Source organism: Triticum dicoccoides, chromosome 4A (genome assembly GCF_002162155.2).
Source record: "Triticum dicoccoides isolate Atlit2015 ecotype Zavitan chromosome 4A, WEW_v2.0, whole genome shotgun sequence".
NCBI lineage: Eukaryota > Viridiplantae > Streptophyta > Magnoliopsida > Poales > Poaceae > Triticum > Triticum dicoccoides.
Genome location: NC_041386.1, coordinates 519,265,101 through 519,275,133, shown reverse-complemented (window position 1 = coordinate 519,275,133; position 10,033 = coordinate 519,265,101).

Below are 10,033 nucleotides of genomic sequence, written 5' to 3'. Positions count from 1 at the left end.
ATCGTGTGATGTCCGAGGTTGGTAAGTGCTGCGTGTGATGGTTGCGAGATAACCCGAGCAGAATAATTGGTGCATGTAGTGTTATCATGTTGCATGTTAGTATCGACAGATTCATATGTTCATGCCATGCTCATATTGTTCTGGCAGTATTATGTTCATGTTGTTCATGCCATGCTATCTTGATGATCTCATGTTAATTCCTGCTTAACATGTAATTGCCATGCTGTTGTTTGTCTTGAATGCTTCTGGTTAATTGTGAGCTTGCAAGTACATTCAATGTACTGACCTGGCGTGTCATGCCAGCTTGCAGGTCATGCCTGGATTGCTTGCCTGTTTGTGTTGTTCCTGTGTTCGCGAGCTAGGATAAGCATTCCAGCCAGAGTCCCTGCGGAGTGGAGTTCACCACCGTCGTCGTTGTTCCGCTGCCAATAGTTTTTCCGCTTCTAGAGTTATTCCGCTGCTTCGAGTTGTTCTGCTGCTTGCATAGAGCAACTGAGGATGGCGTAGTGTCGCTGTGCCGGTGTTATTCATTGTAATAACGAAGACCTTGTAATCATATTCGTGTAATAATAGAAAGCTGGTTTGTTCTATGCTAAGCAGTGTCGTATTCCAGAAGACTTCTCCTCGATCTCTGGGCTGGAATATGGGGCGTTCCGGTTTTCTCTGAGCCGGGGTGCCACAACGCTTGCTATCAGAGCAGGTCTAGCTGTAGGATGCCCTAGCCCGCGCAAACGTTAGAAAGCGGTAGTATAGACCCCAGTTGGTTTGTTGCACTTGATTGTTGCATTTGTTTGACGCATAGCATGCATATAGATTGTTATTTTGTCGCTAACGGTTGATCTTCTGAGTGTAGGTGGCATCGTTTTCGGTCCACCGCCTGCACCATCTTTCTTAGCATGCCTGCTCCTCGGTGTGATGCGACCACATCATCATCCATTACCCTCCATCTCGTTCCCTTGGCAACCCTTACTGATCTTGGTTATCAAAAAAAGGGCAATACCAATAAACCCAGTCTTCCACTGTTATCTTGCCATGTCATTCTTTGGACGGGTATGATTTCCTTTGTACGCTTGATGAAGAGGTGTTCGTGACTTTTGTGTCTCACTACTTGATCGTCAAGTCCGTTCTCACCTGTGTATCCATCTAGATCCAGCCACTGTTCAGCCAGTGCTTGGTGTAGATTCGGTTACGCCAACTCCTTCCACACATGGATATAATTTTCGTGCACACCGCCACAGCATATTAGACTGTAATACTAGAGTTTCTGCGAGATTGTGTGCTTAGGTGTGCATGCATATGATTGTGTGAGTAGCAGTAATATGTGATGATTGTTTGATTAATTATATTAGTAGTATGCTTGTGTGCTTTTGTTTTAGTCGTTTCTTTTGTTTCTTTCTTTGCGCCTTCGGTGTTACAATTTTTTCCCCTATTAAAGTTGCTATTCAGCCGACACCGGACCCAAAGAGTCAACAAGAAATGCATATATTTGGAAACTCAGCTAAACAGAATGGAATTGTTAGCAGGCTGCAGTGAAATTGGAAATAGCTCGTCTGAATACAAAAGAAATCCTGGATGGAATGTCAGTATAAAGTTTTCATTAACGTGCACTCCTCACCACAATATGGAATTCTTAGCCGACTGCATTCAGATTGGGGAATACCTGATCATGTTACTGAGTGTCAAGTCTCCCTCAGCGTGCACTCCTCATAGCAGAAATGATCAAATCAGCAAGAAGATAAATTGTGTGCAAGGTTGACAAAATATTATCATAGGTATGGCTCAGATACAAGTTTAATTTTTCGTTGAGGATGATTTTGGAACCCGACGTACCTGGAAGCAAGCAAGAATATGGCATGTACTCAGAAAGGAGGATAGAACTGCAAAACCCTGTTTCATACAAGAAATCAATAACAAAAATTGTAAGATGGTTATATATGTGGAAATCGGTCCGCATATCACATTAAGAAGCTTTTGGTGTAAGCAACCCAATTTTACCTCGCAAGATACCCGAGAAGCTTCCAAGGCAAGATTCATCTATCTTCCGCAGTACGATACAAGGATGATTTCCCGCACAAGGTACTCTGTCTTCTTCAGTAGGCAACCAGAAAAGCTTCCGGCATAAGGTACTGAGTCTTTCCCCAGCAAAGTCTTTAAGGGGGCAAGCTTCTGAAGCACGATACCCAGTCTTCTTCAGCAAGTTGTTCGATGAAAGTTTCGAGCACAAATCAGCCAATCTTCCTCAGTAAGACATTGGTACAAGGTAGTAAGCTGTAAATTGACAGCATATGGTAGTAAATCCCAAGAATCAGATATGCAACATTTTGGTCAGAAGCAAGAATCAGTCAGAACTTGAGGGGTGTTCAACCTGCAATTAAATGGGGTACCTTGTCAGAAAAATGAGGATAGGCTACGATTGCCGAAAAATTGTACCGACCGTACCTATGGTGATACAAAGAAGCAATATGACCCAGCTCTTTCAACCAAGGATTCAGACCAAGAAAACAATAATGAAGGAGCAAGACCAGTAATGTGGGTATGAAAATTGTTGCAAGACCCACGTGGTGCAGAACCGCCGCCAGTCAAGTCTGCAGATATTATCCTACAGGTCAAACTCTTATGTTAGCCACGACAGGCAACAATCAAATATTTGGTACGGATCCGATACTCAAGACAGTGGAACCAGTTAAGATGATTCCGAAACTTCCGCGATAAGCCAGAATCTGTCAGGAAAGCGGTTATGACCCAATTCACTGTTTGGAACCCGAAGGACCTGCATTTAGTGGAGAAACCCAATGCAAGGAGTTAGAGCTTGGGTGTCCACTAGAAAAATCTGATCACCACTTCATGAAAGATTGTCAGTGCCGGATGACACACCCAGCGGAAATCACTCTTCGATTTGTGAGACCGACATATATTTCAGTTGTGAGAATCCATCACAGTCAGTTAAGTCAGCAGATCTAAAAAGAAACTGGAGTCTGTATAAGCATGAACAAGCAAGGTAAGATCTGTCAGAATATGGATATATTAAAGCAAACCACCCCAGGGCCAGTCAGATAAAAATTTAGTGGGAACAAAAATAAGAAAAAGGATACCCGAGTTGGAAACTGTTTCCTTAAGTCAGTATTTTCATACTTGTTCCCTGAGCAACCAAATCTCAAGGATGAGATTTCTTTAAGGGGGTAAGGTTTGTGACAGCCTGATTTTTGGCCCTTTCTTTTTCTTTTGTTTTTCTGAGGTTTTTGCTTGAGTTTTCTTTTTCCGTGGCTTTGTGGTCTAGAAACTTAAGAAGATGCCCTCTTCTTTGCTTCTAGAGTGGCTTGTCATTCCCAAATCCTTCCCTAGACCCTGTCATTTTCATCCTAGCCCAAATCCCAATATTCTTTTTTATTGGGAATATTCCTTTTGTATTAAAGGAATAACCCAATTTGCCCTAGGTTGTGAAGCAACCTTCATTTCCATCACTCCTAAAATTCCCAAGTAATTCTCATAAATTGTTTGGGTCACATCTTTCTCAAATATGGCAAAATATTTCATTTGCCATGTTCCCCATCATGCTCAAATAATTCATTTCCTATTCTGCCCAAAAAGGCAAGATGTGAAGCAAGTTCCATTTATCTTTTCCCAATTGACCTCAAACTCCTTGGACACCTTTTGTTGTCCATATCATTGCCACATGCCAAAGTGCAACCTCATTTGCCTAGTAATTATTTAATTATGATTTTCCAAAGTTCCTGTCTGAGGGAAGTGGTTGTGAACGAAGTACAAGCTAGCCATATACAAATGAGTTGGAATTTTGCATGGCCCTTCATATAACCAAATCATCACTCTCCACCGAAGTAGAGCTTATGTCATGCCTCTATGTGAGCTCACCATCAATTCTTTGATTCTGTCCAAAATTTCAGTTTGTGACGCAAGTATATTGTATCTTCCTCCATTATGGCTGCCAATTTTTCTAGGCCTTATATTATCCATATAACCAACCTCCACCCATTTTGGGCATGTTTCATCAAGCCAATTGTCCTCTAGAATTTTTGCAAGTTTATGGTCAGTGGAAATGTTTGTGAAGGAAGTACCATTTTGGTTTATCCAATTGGTATGAAACCTTTTGCAGCATCTTCATGTGGACAAATAAGCCTGCCTTGCCAAAGTTCAGCTCAAGTGGCTCCTCCATTTGAGAGCATCATCATGATCTTCATTCTGGACCAGATTACTTAGTTGCAAAGCAACTATATTAATTAGTGGTCCAATTCTTGTCAAAATTACCAGGATGTAAGTCCTTCTTTACCTCAATATACCAGGCAACTCCATTGACCTCAATCAAGTCTCTGTTGAGCAGCTATACACGATCAAGTTTACTGCAGTAAACTTCAGGTGTTAACTGCCTTTTAACCGTGTCACTTTTAACCAATCTACCACCAGAGTTACAGCCTACTTTGGAAGGACTATCTGCTAGACAACATTTTGGGTGCTGTTGAGCATTGAGTGCCTTCATTCACGTGGTGACCACGACAATGGCGTGCCTTGCACGCGCTCTGTGCGCAGTGGCCGCGTCCAGGGCGTCGTTTCTGCTTCGTCCGCTTCCCCCTCGTCGTCTTAGCACGCGTGAGCATGTCCATTGTCTTCCTCTCGTCGCCATCGATCATCTGGACCCCTCTCCCCCTTCATCCACTTCCTCACCGACGCATGCCGCTGCGCGTCCACGAGCACACAGTGTTGACCAAGCTTTAAAGGCGATCGACTTCTTCCTCTGCTTCCCCCTTGGCCTCCTCTGCCCCGTGAGAGCCTCCACTACTCCTCCAGGGCACGCGTCCGCGGCGACGACAGCTCGGCACCTCGCCCCTCCGCTTATATAAGGCCACCCGAGCCTCTCACGAGCACTCCATCAGCTCCTCCATGTTCCTCTAGCCCTCCCCGTCCTCTCCCTGGAGCTCGACAGCCCCTCCTCGCCTCTCTTTGTCGCCATGGCCGCTGATCCCCTCCGCCTAAATTGGCGCAACACTGGCCCCGTCCCTCCACCCCTCCACCACCAGAGCATCTCTAGGATTCCACCAAAACACCTCCGCCCCTTCTCCTTCCCTTCCGGTGCGCGGTGGCCGCGGCGGCCCCTCAGTGCCCGAGGCCGTCGTCCGCCGCGGTCGACATCCCCTCTCGGCTCGAGGCTCACTGGCGTCTTCTACCACCGGGAAGGGATCCGCCTCATCACGCTGAGCTCGTCGATAGGTCACACGCCCCGTATGGTGGCCGGGATCGCTGGCGAGGGTCGTCGGGGTGTGCTCCCCTGCTCGGCCTAGTGCGTCCAGGCGGGAGGAAGAAGAAGGCCGGCCAGGCCGGCCCCACCGTCCACGAGGCCCACCCGTCAGCCGCACGAGGGGTTGACCCCGGGCACTGACGTGGATAAGTGGCCACGCAATTTGGTAAATAAGCTTTCACCAATTCAAAAGTGTATTTTCCCTCTTCTCAGCTTAGAGTATGTTTTCGTTATTTTGAAAGCGTATTCCTCTCTGTTTCAGCCCAAACTACGTTTCCTTAGTCAGAAAGCATATTTCTAATTTTATGCCTCTTTCTTATCCACTCAGGGACTTGTTGGTGATGATATTTTTGCAGAAAAGTCCCTGAACTTCAACCCTTCGTATCTTTTAACCACAACTCCGTTTGAGGTGATTCCAATGCCCACGTCTTTGTCTCGTCGAGCCCGTTCTGCTGGTTTCATTTTCACTTTGGTTTGAGACTGTGAAAATGACATTTTTGCCCTTGCACATAAACAGCCCCTCTGAGAGAGAACCGTTTCCGGCAAATCTTTCTGCGGCTTCACCGCACTTCTTCCCGGAGTATTCTTCATCCCCAGGCAAGCCACAATACCCACTTGCATGATAGTCATGCAGTAGCCATGGTTTTCAACTTGAATATTTATTAAATGATTGCTTGTTTAAAATATGGTTATCGTTGTTTCGGAAATGCTTCTGGGATTGTGCTTACTTGTTTGCTATGTTGTTATGCACCTGGTTATCATGCCCTACTAGTTGCTAGTATTACTTTCATATTGCCATGCTTGATAGTAGTACATGTTGGGTTGGTCATGCTCTTCGGTGCATGACTAATGTCGGTTACCGAGTACTGTTAATAGGCATTGTTCCATTGTTGTTAGTTGGTTAAGTGTTACTTGGTGATGTTATTGATAAGTTCTTGCATGTTATTTATGGTTGATGCTAGTGGTCACGTTATGTTATACTATGAGTAGTGTTGCACTTGTAATATTTATGCTCGTCATTATGCCATGTTCAGTTGGAGATTATTTCATAGTTGATGTGGTGGATAGTTTTGTTGCATCCCGTGATTATGTTGATATCATACTCATGCATTGTAATTGCATCATGTTATTTTATCATGGCTCAACATTTTGCATTCAAGTTTAACCAGATTTAATTGAACTTGAACAATTGTTGGCTGAGTCATGGTGCCGCTAGATCGAAACTGACCAGTGCAACCACGCTTGCCATATGGGTAAGGTCCTAACTGGGTCTATTGTCGTGCATCTCGCCGGTGCCTCCCACGAGGGAAGGTTATAGGCGTGCTTACCCTGATCAGGTAGGCGGACATAACCTTGTGTGCCCGTTGTTTTTATTTTTATGGATTTGGTCCCAGTGAGGGACGTTTGACCACGACGGTGGTCGGGGTGTGTTTGGTAGACATGGGGCCACCCAGGACTAGCCCAGTTGGGAGTGGGTCGGAGTGGCCGGGAGAGTGTCATGACAATATATCGGTTTTGTCGGAACGCCGTTGATCCACCTGAATGGGAGTGCGAGGCCATGGGTTCCGTGGTATGGGTACAGTGTGCTACCTCTACAGAGTGTATATTAAACCTATCGATAGCCGCGCCCGCGGATAAGGGCCTAGTTCGTGTCGGTCCCATCGTGAGTCAATAGTATTAATAATAACTTGATTAATGACAACCCCGGTTCGATGAGGAGATAAGTTGGTTGTGATCGCCGGAATGATCACCGTTTGAGACCAAGTGTTGGTCATGGTTGTGATCGCCGGAATGATCACCGTGGTATCGAGGATACAGAGTTGTTGGATATTCGTGATGTTGTGCGAGAATCATGGGTAAAGATCAAGCTCCTTGTGGTCATTTAATGATTACTACGGTATTGTTTATACCAAGCTTGATTTGATCCCGAGATGATCGTGTGATGTCCGAGGTTGGTAAGTGTTGCGTGTGATGGTTGCGAGATAACCCGAGCAGAATAATTGGTGCATGTAGTGTTATCATCTTGCATGTTAGTATCGACAGATTAATATGTTCATGCCATGCTCATATTGTTCTGGCAGTATTATGTTCATGTTGTTCATGCCATGCTATCCTGATGATCTCATGTTAATTCCTGCTTAACCTGTAATTGCCATGATGTTGTTTGTCTTCAATGCTTCTGGGTAATTGTGAGCTTGCAAGTACATTCAATGTACTGACCTGGCGTGTCATGCCAGCTTGTAGGTCATGCCTGGATTCCTTGCCTGTTTGGTGTTGCTCCTGTGTTCACGAGCTAGGATAAGCGTTCCAACCAGAGTCCCTGCGGAGTGGAGTTCACCACCGTTGTCATTGTTCAGCTGCCAATAGTTTTTTCGCTGCTTCGAGTTGTTATGCTGCTTGCATAGAGCAACTGAGGATGGCGTAGTGTCGCCGTGCTGGTGTTATTCATTGTAATATCGGAGACCTTGTAATCTTATTCGTGTAATAATAGAAAGCTGGTTTGTTCTATGCTAAGCAGTGTCGTATTCTAGAAGATTTCTCCTCGATCTCTGGGCTGCAATACGGGGCGTTCCGGTTTTCTCTGAGCCGGGGTGCCACATCCCTCCAACTTAACTGCGGGAAAGGTGCAGCTTTGTGATTTGACGCCTCATTGCTCATTACTACGTCGGCGTCGTGACTGGGGTGCTTCACCCCTCTGCTCTGCACTGTATTTCAGTATGGCACATGGACCTGGTAGTTTCATGTCCCACATGTCGGCGAAAGGGACTAGAACATTTATGAAAGCGAGCGCTCCACTCTTAGGATGGAGGAGTACACGACACGGCGGCCGAGTGAACTGTCACTTGTACTGTATAGTACTATACTTTTGTCGTTTCGCACGATCCATCGATACAAACCCGATTAAACAGGAAAGGACGGGATTTTTCCCGCGCGGTAGATGATACTGGCCATACATTTCAAAGACAATTTTAATGTATGCAAACTGAATAATTATGTAACAATATGATCTCTAGTAAAACTGAAACACATATGGTTTATTGTGTTAGAGTGTAGTAGTAGTGTTGTATTGCCTAGTTGTTAGATGTAACATGCGAGAACATGTAGAGATGTAGTTTCGGAGGGCCTACAGAGAGAAAGCATAATATGGTCACGGAACTTCAGAATACGCTCATTACGGTCACTATATGTGTTTTGCGGTGATTATACGGCCAGTTCAGCATCGGATTGCACTCTCTTGACCGGCCAAATAGTCTGCGTGGCACCATGTTGACTAGTTAAATTGACCATGTTCCTTGTGGGTCCCACCTGCCAGTTCGCATAGGAAAAAGGTCAGATAAACACAAATTTACACAGGCGCGACAAGACTCCAAACCGTGCGTGGGAATCACCTAGTTATGTATGTGTCTGTCAGGGCCTAATGTGTGCGCATGCACGTGTAGGTTGAGCACTTGAGCGTGAGAGTGTGTGTTGGTCGTGTGGTGTGTGCATGCATGCGTGCATGCATGTGTGTGAGTATTGTGTGCGTGTGTGGCTGTGTGTCTACGTGTGAGTGTTGCGTGCGTGTGTGGCTGCATGTGTTCGTGTGAGTGTTGCGTGCATGCAGTTCGTGTGCATGCGTGCGTGTGTGTATAATCACCACACCAGCTCCTATGTGTTAAAACAGATGGCTCAGGATACCAATACAAGGCCACCTTGTCCGTGATATGTCTCCAACATATCTATAATTTTTGATTGCTCCATGCTATATTATCTATAGTTTTAGACATTATTGGGCCTTATTTTCCACTTTTATATTATTTTTGGGACTAACCTATTAACCGGAGGCCCAACCCAAAGTTGTTGTTTTTTGCCTGTTTTAGGGTTTCGAAGGAAAGGAATATCAAACGGAGTACAAATGGAATGAAACCTTTGGAAACGTGATTTTCTCATCAGATAAGATCCAGGAGACTTGGACCCTCCATCAAGAAAGCCACGAGGTGCTCACGAGGGTAGGGGCACCCCCCCTAGGGCGCGCCCCCTTGCCTCATGGGCCCCTCGAAGCTCCACCGACGTACTTCTTCCTCCTATATATATCCACGTACCCCCAAACAATTGGGGAAGGAGCCAAAAACCTAATTCCAGCGCCGCAACTTTCTGTATCCACGAGATCCCATCTTGGGGCCTGTTCTGGAGCTCCGCCGGAGGAGGCATCGATCACGGAGGGCTTCTACATCATCATCCAAGCCCCTCCGATGAAGTGTGAGTAGTTTACTTCAGACCTACGAGTCCATAGCTAGTAGCTAGATGGCTTCTTCTCTCTTTTTGGATCTCAATACAAAGTTCTCCCTCTATCTCGTGGAGATCTGTTCGATGTAATCTTCTTTTTGCGGTGTGTTTGTTGAGACCGATGAATTGTGGGTTTATGATCAAGTCTCTCTATGAATAATATTTGAATCTTCTCTGAATTCTTTTATGTTTGATTGGTTATCTTTGCAAGTCTCTTCGAATTATCAGTTTGGTTTGGCCTACTAGATTGGTTGTTCTTGCCATGGGAGAAGTGCTTAGTTTTGGGTTCAATCTTGCGGTGTCCTTTCCCAGTGACAGAAGGGGCAGCAAGGCACTTATTGTATTGTTGCCATCAAGGATAACAAGATGGGTTTTTTATCATATTGCATGAAACTATCCCTCTACATCATGTCATCTTGCTTAAGGTGTTACTCTATTTTAAACTTAATACTCTAGATGCATGTTGGATAGCGGTCGATGAGTGGAGTAATAGTAGTAGATGCAGAATCGTTTCGGTCT